This window comes from Anomalospiza imberbis, chromosome 1, assembly GCF_031753505.1.
Source record: "Anomalospiza imberbis isolate Cuckoo-Finch-1a 21T00152 chromosome 1, ASM3175350v1, whole genome shotgun sequence".
Lineage (NCBI taxonomy): Eukaryota > Metazoa > Chordata > Aves > Passeriformes > Viduidae > Anomalospiza > Anomalospiza imberbis.
In genome coordinates, this window is record NC_089681.1 from 120,749,205 (window position 1) to 120,762,850 (window position 13,646).

At 40.3% G+C, this 13,646-nt stretch overlaps 1 long non-coding RNA gene across 4 annotated transcripts in view; it reads left to right on the forward strand.

Annotated features, from left to right (window-relative positions):
- Positions 1–7,158, forward strand: part of LOC137484864 (uncharacterized) — a 29,665-nt gene extending 22,507 nt beyond the window's left edge. The window contains exons 3-6 of one of the 4 annotated variants that reach the window (XR_011005077.1): positions 1,787–2,190; positions 5,212–5,296; positions 6,205–6,276; positions 6,603–7,158. This is a non-coding gene — a long non-coding RNA (uncharacterized lncRNA). Of the gene's footprint in view, positions 1–1,786; positions 2,191–5,211; positions 5,531–6,086; positions 6,277–6,602 lie in introns of those variants that run through there. The other 3 variants (XR_011005080.1, XR_011005084.1, XR_011005087.1) reach the window with 3 other exon arrangements.
- Positions 7,159–13,646: the final 6,488 nt, after the last annotated feature.

Consider the following 13,646-nt stretch of genomic DNA (forward strand, 5'->3'; position numbering starts at 1 on the left):
TCCATGCATTCAGATGGTGAAGTGCAGTCTCTGCATCCTAATTGATGGCAACGGCCTCACATTGACAGCTGCCTGTATATAATGACTCATATTTAAGAAATGTGTTCATAGTTGATTTATTTACTTATTGAAATGAGAATATCTTTAGTGGCAGAGTTCCTTTAAAAAAAAACCAGTTTATTTTAAAAAGTAAAACAAAAGAAACATTGGAGAATTTACAGAGCATCATTGAAATCCTCATGAGAGATCTGTCTGGCTTGCTCCATCCCTTTTTCTGGTCACCAAAATTCATGTAAGAATCAACCAAAGGTACCTGCAAATCTCCCTCTGGGGAAAAAAAAAGCGGGGGAGGAAGAAGTCATAGAGAAAAAAAAAGTTCAAAAAAAACTATTTTTATATTCTTGTTTCAAACTTTATTTGCAAATAAATCTGAATTTAATTCAAAATAAGTCAGTGCACCATCCCTATCTTTCAAGTCTAATGGTATTAAATGCTCAACAAATTTCAAAATATTTCTGTTTAACTTCTTTTTACTTTTCTAACCAAGGAACTATGAATGACATTATTTTCCCCTAACACCAAATAGAAGCAAAATAGCTTCAGACCAACTTTAAGTATATTACATATCACTCCATAATCCATCCCCTTCTTGCATTTACACAAGTAAAACCAGTGTGTACCTTCAGAACCTTGTTTTTCTTTTATTTACTTGATTTCAGAAACAAAAAAGTCATATGGAGATTAACACTATGAGCCAGCATGGGGACCAAACAAAAACTAGGAAAAAAAACAATTATGCTGCTGGCATTCTTGTATAATGCTCAAATTGCAAGGCTGTTAGTGCTTCCTGCCACATTTTGATTTTTTACAAGCCACTTTTGCCTTCAGCTAAAAGCATTAGAGTATTTTGTAGCTATTCCATATTCCGTACTCTTGTAATTCAAATAATTTGAAAAAAAATCAGGTATTTTAATAAACCTCTTGACCATTCAAAGTACTATACAATATAAAATCATTACACGCGTTATTTCTATATCCAGCACAATTTCATAGCTACATGGATATATCCTACTGTGGGTAAGTCAGTGAGTTCACCAGACACTGGATCAATGCCAGCATCACCAAAGCTATTCCCTCCACAACTCCATAAGATTGCCCAGAGAAGTTGTGTGGGCCCCATTCCTGGCAGAGTTCAAGGCCGGGCTGGATGGGGCTCTGAGCAACCTGGTCTAGTGGAAGGTGTCCCTGCCCATGGCAAGGGGTTGGAACAAATGATCCTTAAGGTCTCTCCCAACCCAAACAGTTCTATGATTCTTTGATAACATATGGAAGTCCTTAAGAATGGTGCAGTCTGGTCAGTAAGTCGTTCACTAGAGAACTTGCATGGTACAAACTGTTTGTGATCAAAGTGTTGGGAGGCAAAAGAGTGACCCTGCTCTTGGAGCCCAGATGTCCAAACAGTACCATCCAGAGGACTGAGGTGGTCAACAAGGCCATAGTGGCCATTAATTGTGTCTCTTACTATCTCAGGATGCTAAAGGAAGAATAAGAAAAAGCTGGGAGATGGTGAAGGATTGTCTAGCAGAGTATCACTGTCCATCCATATGGCTGGAACCAAAGCAGGAAGAAATGCCAAATTTGTCTGGGACACTGGAATACTCTTTCAGAGACTTGAAGGAAGTTCTCTGAATCTGATAAAACACTCATCATTGATGTTCTTCCTTTGACCACATCAGTGTAGAGGTCACTCATTTCTTTTGTGAATCCAGTCTTTCTTTTCTTTTAGGAGCATACAAGGAATTTTGTGAAGAGCTAAAAGGAATGTTTACAGTCAGGCAAATTTTTGGTTTATTTAAGTGAGAGGAAAAGAAAAAGGTTGATCCAAGCAAATGTAATCTATTTTTACAGTACAAATCCTGCATTTTTTCAGCTGAATTAGTTTCCCTTTCTTCTCTCTACAGTGTCTCCAGGAGTTCCCCTATACATCCACCATGGTGAAAACTAAACTGGCATAGTGGCAGAAAAGTAAGGATGGCAATCCTCTCTGTGCTGGAGAGTGAGAGCATCCACGGCCTCCTCTACAGCCAGTCTCTCCATTTTCACAGGCAGAGTTTCAGGGAAGGAGTTGAGAGGAAAAAAGTTGCTCCTGCTGTGGCAATGAAAAGTCAAGCTAGTTTCCAGAAAAGAATAGTAGTTCCAAGAGGGGATTTTCCAACAGAGTAAATTGTTTGTAGGAGTCCCATGGTTTCATTGTAATCATCCCCAAGGCAGCAGTCTTCCTGGTGGATTGCTGTTGTGAGTCAGCCTAGCGGGAAATCAAGCCTTGCAAGGAGGCAAGCAGTCATTAAACTCCTTAACTCTCACTCATAATTCAGAACTATTTTGATTTAACAAGACTTTCTTCTGTAGCTGTCTAAATTCCCACCTTTAAGAGTTTATTGAAAGAAAATATCCCTCCCTCCTCCTCACTAAGATCATTTTAAAGTCACCAAATATCAGAGAAAAAAGCCTTTATTCTGCTGTCATGTAGCTGGCTTGTGCAATGTCAATACTGATATTGATTCAGAAAGCATATTGTGCAGGTGTTGCTAAAATATTTGAAATTAGGTGGATAATGTAAATTTTGTGAGCGAGAAATTCAGTGTAACTTTTGATTTTCTCTGTTTTTAACTTTCACATCAGATGCCAAAGTGGAAGAAGAAAAGCAAATTACTTTACCTCCTTGTTTAGTTATAGTGATAAATCTATCCCTTATAACCATATTATTTTATCTATTGGTGAGTCTATCTATCTATCTATCTATCTATCTATCTATCTATCTATCTATCATGCACTTATATACCTACCACTACACCACCTGACTGGTGGAGCTCTGCAAAAATCAGTGCTGTTTCAGCTTGCTGTCAACAGGCAGCCTGTGTGGCTTACTATGGAAAAACAAATCTGACAGTAATTACATGAAAGAAACAATGTGCAGAGTCCTTACCCAGAGACTTTGGTTACAAAAACAAATACAGCAGAAATATAAAGAATGAGACATGACTAGTGAATTAAATGCCTGAAAAGTGAGATGTCTTCCAATTGACTAGATGGAAACACCTGAAAATTGCACTGAACTGAAAAAAGGATTAGTAAAGCTGCTAAAACTTCTGAGGACAGCAAAGGAAGAAAATGCCTGTGAAGTAATAGTGCAAGTGATAATTTGAAACTGATATTGTTACATCAAACCCTCTATGTCTTGTAACAGATGGCTCACCAACTGTATTTGATGTGAATGTAGGGTTAATTACAGTATTTGCAAAAACATTTGGACACCCATTTTTTGGTATTTCAATATGATGGGCATCAACAAACACCAAGCATGGAAATAATTGAGCAAAGCTTGAAGAAATGAGAAAATTGCAACAAAACCAGTAAACTTCAATATTTCATGTGCACTGAGCAGTCACAATTTCCAAATATGTTGGAAATAATTAATTAATCAATTGGTGAAGCATAACAATATATAGCTATTTAGCTACTGGTCGGCAACTTGATTTGTTATCTATTGTTTGGAGAAGGAGAGTTTGCACATGGCCTCCAACGACCAGAATAATTCACAACTGACTCATGGCAAAAGCTTGTGATCTAATGGTTTTGTTTAATTTGGTTTGCATTTGAAACACATTCTGAATTTCTTGAGGAAATATGACTTTCTGGGTACAGATGTACTTTCCAATACCCAACTGCATTTAAGAAGCACAGAATATTTCAGGACAGTGTTATCATTAAAGAAAATAATCAAACTATAGTAGATTCTTTAACTCAGCTTTTGCAATATATTTAATTATTTTTGAAAGCAAATAATCTATCTTACTGCAAATATAAACACAATTGATTAAAAACATTTTGGAGCTCCTATTCTACTGAACCCCTACAAGATATAGATATGTTCAATTTTAAGTCAAATTCAGTTTGGCAAACAAAATTATCAAATTCAGTAAATAAAAATGAGGGATCTGAGAACTTGGTTAGGAATTCTTAAATTTGGAGATACAGCAATTAATAGGGTCAATGTTGAAAATAGAATTCAGGGCCCAAAACCACTTGACTACTTGCTCAAAGACAACAAGGTGCTATAATTACATATTTCAGTATTTGTATAGCAACACATCCCCTGTTTCTTTTCACCTATGCAGTATATGAAATTTGACACAAGAAACTTCCACAACTGAAATGTGTGCTGCATATGCTGTACCAAAAACAAGTGAAAACCAAACGAACAATTGCATTGCTTCCTACAGTAATGTGAAATGGAAAAATATTCTCTCCCAGGGGGGTATTATTGGTCTCACAGCATTTCTGGATGAGTGCACAAACTGCAAAAGTGAAGCAGCTGCCATCTATCAGGAACAAAACCAGTTACACCAGTAGCCTCTGTAGGTGAACCTGCACTCCTAAGAGACACCCTGAGCCCTGATATGGGGTTCAGAGATGTACCAGTGCCACATGTTCTCCTGTCAACTGCTGTCCCTCTTGGCCAGGCCAGGCTGTCCTCCCAGCTGTTGGTGTTTGGCTGCAGCCCATTGCCCAGCTCTCACCCTGTAGTCATGAGGGAGAAAGATCTTTCAGCTGAAGTGATGTTCACCAGAGTCCCCTGAAAGGAGTCACCCATCTCAGGAAGGATTTCCAGATCCTACAGTGCAGCAGAGGAAGTCAGGATGCTGCAGAGAACAGACATGGGGGAGCCAGCGCCAATTCACCTACACTAAACAGCTGAGCACAGTAATTGCAGACATGATGTGCAGCATGCTTGTTTATTTGCTGCTTTATATCACACACTGTGCAATAGCCTGCAGGAATTCATTCTGCCACTAATTCAGTCTTAATTAAGATTATGCCTTTATCTGAGTAAACAGCCAAAAAAGTTGAGAAGGGTGGGTGGAATAAATAAGTAACGCAGTACATGAAGCCATTGCCTCAACTAGTATCAGTCAAACTCCCCTGTGCATCTAAAACTTTTGAATAGCAGTGAGAGAAAATTAAATTTAGTGGGAGTTTGCTCTGGCTATAGTGTTGAATCAGTCTGACTCAGCTTAATTAAACTAATGCTCATGACAGCAGAGCATGGGTAGGCAAAGGTGTGAGTGCATGGACCTCTCCATGTCTTATGACCAAGTGTCACTCCAAGCAACTGACTATTTCTTAAAGATGCTGCTACTCACTTTTCAGATCATACAGAAAATGGATTTACAGAAAAAATCAGGCAGTGAAGAAGAATTCACAGACATTGAACATACCTGCTGATCTCTTCCTGGTAGGTGACAATGAATAAATCAAGTAAGGCAGCCCAGATTTGGACTGACAAACTTGAGCAATCTCAAATGTCACATTCATTCATGGCACTAAAGTCAACCAAGGCTTTATCTTGAATTGTGTTTCTGTTTTTAAATGATAAAATATATCCAAATTATATGATTGCTTAAAAAGAAAAAGAGGATAGGTATTTTATAGTCCCAGCTCTTCCACAATAGGGAAAAAAAAAAGAAAATACCTAGTACATGATCAAGCAAATGTTTTTATATAATTGGTGGTGCAGCATAGGCTACTTTGTATCTGAGCAGGTGGTTTGGTTTCCAAGCAAGGAAATAGAGGAAGCCAACACTTGTTTAACTTGGTGGGTAATGACAAAAAGATACTTGGCTAGATTTTTTTTTCTGGAAAAGTGAGTGACTATAAAATATTATTTTTTATCCTGAAGTCCCTACTTTATTTGGAATGATAGTCCGTAGTTACAGGTGAAAGAAAGTGTTGTATCATGGAAAGAGCATTGTGCCATGCACTCTGCTCTGCAGTTCTTGGGACAACAGTGTAGTCCCAGACATAGCTATGGGACAGTGCAGCTTTGCTGTGACTGGTGACCACGTGTACACTTGGCTTTGTGACTCCAGCTAATGCTGGGGACAGTGGCAGCACTGGCCAGCTGGATAATTCTTACAATGGAAGACTACATAAAGTAAGACATCTTTGAAAATCTCTATCTCCAAGTAGTTTGCTTTTCCAGTGGTCTTTATCTTATTTCCCTTCTGTCACTGTTTTCTTTCCAGTAACAGCCAGAGGCACACAACCTGTCATTATGTTTTGAGGCCATTAAAGCATTTTCAGCAGTACTAGGTAAATCTACCTATGATCAGTGACTTTAATGACTAGAAACATGGTTTCTAGGGAAACGTTTGTTCAAAGGAGAGAAGAAAAACATGCAGCTCATTAGAAAGGTTCACAGTATACCTGCAGAAGGTGAGGCTCTCCTGTGCATTTCCCTTACCAACTTCCTCCACCTGGGGGTAGGAGGAAGTCTTTCCAAAGACTCGTCATGGTTTGAGGGTCTAACTCTCAGCAGAGTCATGCTTTGTGATGGATGTTTAAAGAGATGCCATCATTAACATAATCCTCCCTGAAAGTTTTTTTAATACAGGTCCAGATAGCATATGCACCCCATTTACAAAGGTTTTGACAGTGGATTCAGTAACTAAATCCAGACTATTTTATTAGTTCCTATTTTTTGAAAGGGTAAGCAACTTTTCAAAGCAATAGGACATTTTTCCCTCCCGCTTCCTTCCCAGGTTACTCACCACCCTTTTCCCCAGTCAAATAGTTTTCACTGTGTATCACTGTGTCACCAAGGGAAGACAACAGGACTCTGTCCAAAACTCTGCTGGCTAAAAGTAAGCAGAGCATTGTCTTCCCTCTGCAATCATTTTTTTGTAGCAGTGATGTAGCCTGTATGTGGGGCAAATAAATATACAGCCCCTGTAACATCTCCTCCTGTCCACATGGTACCAACAGCCTTCCTCAGGAGCTTTTACTACTGAGTGGACACAGTAGATGAGGATGAACTTGTGGCTGAGAAAGTGGAGTCTACAAAGAAGCTGAGGTCAGTCCCTAGCAATGCCACTACTTTTCTGATTATTTTTCACTAGTTCTAGTTCAAGTGCTCAGCTCAGCTGAGCAGGACAGGAATTGCAGCAAATCCTGGGCTTCAGCACAAGGCTCTCCCCAGACCTGCCTCATCAGCAATGGAGAGGCAGCCTCCCCTGGCAGAAGCACGATCATAACACCTCCTGACTTCTGGATTTGAAGATCAAGGAGACCTTCAGCCATGTGAGCAGTGACACTCCAGGGCAGCCTCTGGAGGGACTGTGGTGCTGCACAGCCAGGCCTGGATAAGGGCAGTGGTTGAACCCACCGAAAGCCAGAAGGGCTGCAGGTTTGCTAGAAGGTGGCAGAAATCAGTGACCACCAAGTCAGTGACCTGCAGCATGTACCCCCCACCACCCCATCCCAGAACACTGAAAGCCCTGGGACTCTTCAGCCAAGTTTAGATGGCTGAGTTAAGGATTCCTAAGCAATCCCCACTCTAGCTTGAGAGAGACTAAATTATATTTCTCACTTTATTTTAATGTATTTAATGTTTATTTCTATATGTGCATGAGTACTTAATTTGGCATAATTATTGAGATGAATTGCAGCTAAAATTACAAGAAAATTGTAACTTGTCATAAAACAAGTGGGCCATATTATAACAGAGCTGCTACCACACAGAAATACTCGGCTAGAATAGCTTAATAACACAAATAAATCCACACTCCCCAACATCATACTTCTTTGGGGAGTTGATTAATTATTAGGAAGTAAAATGGCTAACAAAATAGCATATATAAAAATATCTTCTCACATCAATAAGATTGTAAATTTTAACTCTATTTCATGACAGCAAGTGTAAGCAAGAATTACACACAATGCAATGAGCTGAATGAATTAATATGCCTAGGGCTTTTGTTGCTAGAAATAGTTTGCGCTGTATTATAATCAGTCATTGTAACTGATCTTAGCTGCAATTTAGCTTTCTTCTCGCAGTTTATAGGTGACAGACAAGTGTTTGTGCCAAAGAGGCCTTCCAAAATGTTAATCTTCATAGCCTTTCCTACCTGTCTGAGGCCTGACCTTCAGCATGCAGGTCTTTTCAATGAGTTAGAAAGATGGGGTTGCTGCTTTCACCTCTTTCCCTATCTTTTTCTGCCCGCTGCAACCCAGTCCTTGTTGTCCTTAGCCCTTATGGTCCTCCACGGTTTAGCCACCCAGGTACATCTTCTCATAGAGTTGACAAACCTATGTTTCTCAACAGAATGTTGAAGACAGAGGCAAAGAATGCATTAAGCATCTCTGCCTTGTCCCTGTTTGTGAGATGACCATCCTCATCCTGTACTACTATATTTACACTGCCTATTGCCATTAATATATTTGGAAAAAAAAATTATTGTCCCACACAGTTCTGTCCAGCTTCAACTCCAGTTGAACTTTGGCCATATGAATTTTCTCCATACAATGGCAAGCAGCATTTCTGTATTCTTTTCATGTCACCTGACCTTGCTTCCACTGGGCTTATACCTTCCTTTCTTACCTTCTTCCAAGAGAAGATTCCTGTTCAGCCAATCCGGCCTTTTGTCTCACCTGCTTGACTTCTGCCATTTGGGAATTGCCTGCTTCTGTACCTTTAGAAGGTAATGTTTAAAAAGTGACCAGCACTGATGGACCCCAGCAGCTCCAGGGAAACTTACTAATTCCCTGAGCAGCCTGAAGTCAGCTCTCCTCATGTCCAGAGCTAAGGGTTTGCTGGCAGTTTTCCTCTCATCAACAGAGATTTTAATCTTTGTCTCTTCCTGACTCAGAATACAAGTTTTGTCATCAAATGTTCAAAAAATATTTCTCAGCCACCAAAAATCATGCACTTGGCTTAAAAGCCATGGATTTAGAAACAAAGTATCTTTTGAGCTCTTGTATTTTCTTTCTTCTTGAAAAATGTGTATTTAATTTACAGCTTCTATCTTTTCTACACAGAAAGTAAGGCAGAAGGTTTACTTTTTTGTTTAAATAAGTGTTTTGCAGTGCAGTAACATTAAGCTGTTGAGATACCACATGAAGCAGTTTTCTGTTATGGAGTAAACACTGAAATTCCCACAAAGACAACATACAAATTAATGGAACATGCACAAGTCACGTATTATAAATTCTTTGCTGTCACCACTACAACTGCAGGCATACTGCTACTTTAGATTTTTTTTCTTTTGCAGGGTGATTTTTGCCATTAGTGAAAGGGTCAAGCACACCAAAATTCTGCTTTTTGCCAGGATGCTTACAAAGTTTCCAACACTTTTACCAGAAAAATGCTTGCATGATATAGAGCAGCCACCCGAATTTGCCACCCGAGGCTTTACTGCTGGGTGCAGCTCTCTGCCTACTCTCTGTCTACTATGACTGTGCCTATGAACTCTCTGCAGACAGGGCTGCCATGGAGTCATTAGACCTGGACATTTGTCCAAGTTGTGAAGGATGCCAGCGCTCTGCTTTGGCACTCTATTGCATGGGCATCTGGTCCTAGTGTTGCTAAGTGGCTGATTTCAACAAGCCAGTCATGTGTCTCCACATCACTCATTTATTCCAGGAGTGGAGAAGGATTAAAAAAGCATTTTATGACAGAAAAAATACTATTATGGGAAACAGAATTTTCTCATTCAGATGCCCTTGTGTTAATGTCTGAGAGCCAGCAATGCTATTAAAAAGATATTTTAAATTAACTACATTTTATTTCCTGCACCTCCAATGTCAGCTTTTTTGTCTCCATTTATGCAGACAAAGTTGCTGGAAATCCCATTTTATGGATGTATTTCCACCTTCATTCTGTTACTGCTTGAAAAATACACTGAGATCTGTACTTAATGTCACCTTTATGTTGTGGATGCATATACAAGCTTAATGCTGTGTGTATCAATCTTCTAACAGGTTTAATGAAATGGCTGCTTAGGCTGACTATTACTGACTATTACTCCTACAACTGTGCTTGCCGTTCCAGCTAACCTTGGGACACAGAGATGCCCAGTACAGCAGGACTTGCCCCAAAGTGTTTTCAGGTTTAATAGACAAGGCAGGGGGGTAGTAACATGGTTCCTGTTTTCAATGCCAGGGCTGATTTCCATTAGGTAAAACTGGATCTTAAACCACACCTCCTACTTCTAAGACTGGATCTCTGATGTCACTCCAAAGTTCAGGGCTCTCTTTGGCAACTCTTGAGAGCCAAATGACAGTTTTTCTATAAGGCTGAAGTTTGCAGAACAGAGAGGGCGATAAATCTTAGCCTCAGGTGTAAAACCATGTATAGACCTCCTAAGGACCAACACAAAATGTTGAACTGTAAAGTTGTTGAGTAAGGTTTAAAAAGAACAAGTAAAGGCATATAACAGTCATTTGTCACCCTGAGTTTTCAAACTTCACAGAAATGTCCTTGAGTAAGGGGGTTAATGGATGCTGCAAAGCACAGACTGGGCCCTTGTGTGGGCTGAAGCATCATGAAATTCACTGATCACATGTCTCAGGTAACTCATGCTTAAAGAAATGGATTATACTTTCTGGGACATTTGTGGACTTGCAGAAACTTCAGATGAGAATTCAGGCCCGGTAAAATAAGGTACAGTATGGTACAATCTGCTCTGCACCATCAGTCAAGAAAAAGAATGTAAATTAAACCCAGGCAACGGCACTGTGAGAGCATCCATAGAAAATATTTTGGTCATATTCTCTGAGCTAGAAGGATATTCAACCACCTTCTGCTAAAGCAGCAGCTTTGGTTATAATAAGGGACACAGAACTGTCTTAAGCTAAAAGAAAACTTGTGGTAATGTGATGTGATTTGAAGATTTAATGTGATTTGAAGAGAATATACCACACCTATAAACTACGTAAGCTTTTGCCAGAAAGATCCTGCCTTGGTAAAAATCAACAACTCACTTCTAATGCAAGAACACTGATGTATGCACATAACTATAGCTGGTGAGGTGGAGTAACCATAAATGTCCACAGCTTTTCTGGTGCAAGGAGAGAAGTTTCACATGCCAGAATTCCCATCCAAGCAATTTTGGTAATACCCGAGCATGTGCAAGCCAGTCCTGAACTAACTGAACTAATGATTGTGCTGGACAAAACCAAACCCCAAACCTTTAGCTGGCCTTTTGCCTCTGGCTCTCTACACTACTGTTTTCTCCCTGCCATTACCCTGAGCTGCCTTTCCTTTGTACCACAGCACTGCTATGCATCAGAAAGATGAGCTGATTACCCTTCACTGAGTTTTCGTAGCTCCAGGTGTCAGTCAGACATGCTCTGCTGCAGCTGAGCAGGGTAAAGAGGCCCGAGCTTACGAAAAAAAAAAAAAAACCAGGAGTCCTTTGAAGCCCTCTGCTCTTAGAAGCAGTTCAACTGAAACAGGATGTCTGGTCTCAGAGCACGCCAGAAGTACTGATTGCTGTCTGGTTTTCAAAGCTTACCCTAAAACTGTGCTGATATGCTGAGCCAAAGACAGGAGAAGACTATCCCCAGTAATGAACAGCCAAATGGCAGAAAAGTGAGATATGCTTTTCATGGTGAGGAGAGAAGGATGTAAGAAAAGTTACACCCTGACTTTAAATGCCCTTCTGAATACAAATGATTTTTATTCATGCTAACTAGTGTATGCCTGATCTACACTTTTAATTCCTTTTGGTTGAAAATATCTTACTCATGGGTGCAGAAATGCTTATGATAACTTTAGGGAAATCCAGCCTAGGTCCAACCAGACCCATCAGCTTATGTCTGAAACTGCTGTGCAAATGCCATGGTGCTACTACTGAAGCCAGTAGTCACCTGCAGCTGTGTGGCATCAAGCCCAAGGTAAGAAGCTTTGGCAGTGCCTGAGTCTGGCAGGGCAGCTCAATGCAACCTCAACACCAGCTGGGCTGAAGCCACATGTCTGTCACCAATCTGTCACCACTCTTCAGTCCTGCTTCTGAGAATGGCCTTTAGCCTGGGGTCAGTGCAGAGGGTATGCACCTCAGCAGGTCCTGGACTGGTGCTCATGCTGTGCCTCTACCTGAGCCAAAAAGCATGAGCTGTATAGAAAAGGATGGCATCACCCAAGCTGCCACACTTCCCCAGGGAGGTAGCAGTATCTATACCCAAGCAAGCCGACATGCTGCTCTCTGGGATGCTGAGACTGATTCCTGATTAGCCCCAGACCTCCTACCATTCTTTTTCCTCCTTCTGCTCATTGGTTGCTCAAATAACTGAGTCTTTGCTGAAGCCAGGTTTGAAAAGTTAGTGCCAACCTATTTTTGATTTGAGCATCAATGAACAAATGTATTACTTAAGACTGGCTGGGTGCCATTAGTCACACACAGCAGCATGATTCTCTGGCACCCTGCAGAACTGGCAATGGTGACTGGAAAAAATAATAAAGACATTTATATTTTTATTAAGGGAAGATCAGCTTAGTAATATCCTGGTGATATAACACAATGCCTTGACTGTCGGAGAAACTCAGAAAGGTCTAGACTTTGATGAAAAAGAGTTAAAGCACATTTGCATTCAGCAACTGCAATGATACTGAAGCAAGGAAACAGAAGCTGTCTAGACTTTTATGATATGGCTCTTTCTCTCCCTCTCCTTTTTCAATATTTCTTCCATGCTTGTCCCAGATGCTACCTGCAGCAATAGGGTAGTATTCCTGGTTTTCCTTTGGTCACTTACAGTGCTGAATTATTCATCACATTCCAATGTGATGAATGCAGTATATGACACACAAAGTACAAAGCTAAGGACTGTTCTGAGCCATGGTATTCTAACTGGAGGTATTCAGGGCATTCTGGATCAGTTTTTTTTTTTTTTTAAACTCATTTGAGGTAAAATTAATTCAAAAAGCCACTCCAAGGCTTGTTGGAGTGGAATGATGTGTAGTCTCAGCTGAGCTGCAACTGCCCTCAGCAGAGTCAAGAGTTAGATTTATGAATCCCTCATCAGAAAGAGTCCCCTGGATTTTCCAGGCTGGAGGGTTGGGTCTTCAGCTGCTGCTTTCCCCAAAAAGGGCACTGCTTGCATCTGGATCCTTGTTAGCTGTTGCTTACCTCACGTCTCCCTTCCTAGAGAAGAGAAGGATGGTGACACTGGTGGGTTCCACTTTATGCCACTGAAACTTCATCTTTTTCCCAAAGCGTGCGTGTGTGTGGGTGTGGGTGTGAGCTTCTCTGGCACCTCTGCCCAAGGAGATGCATGCTACATTGTACTTTCTTCCTAAAGGCCCCAGTCTCGGTATACACCTTAGATTCACAGATCCTATGGTTTTGGCAGTGTATGGGCTGGGGCATCACCTCTCTGAATCCATTATTCCTCTTGAAAAGGTGGCTGTAAGACATGTAGTGAGATAAAAGAAAGATCAGGCTGAGGGAATGAAATGAAGGGAAAGAAGGGAATGGTAACCAATAAGCTTTGTATTTTTGTTATGTTGCACAGCTGTTCTCTTTGTCTTCCTAATGCTGTTGATCTTTTTAAACTGTAAATTCTTTAAAAAGCAGGACTTATTTTCATTCTCTGTGTGTAAAGGGGATACATATCTAAATAGCATGTATGATAGAGGAACATGAAGAGTCTTTACAAGTGTACAGTCTTGACATTATCCACATTTATGTAAAACAGGATCATCTCCATTCCTTGTCTTAAACTGCAGATTTTCCTACACATTTTGTTCCAGCATTCACCTTAGATACCCCTGCATTTGCATGTACAAACATTTTGCAGATTACAAAATT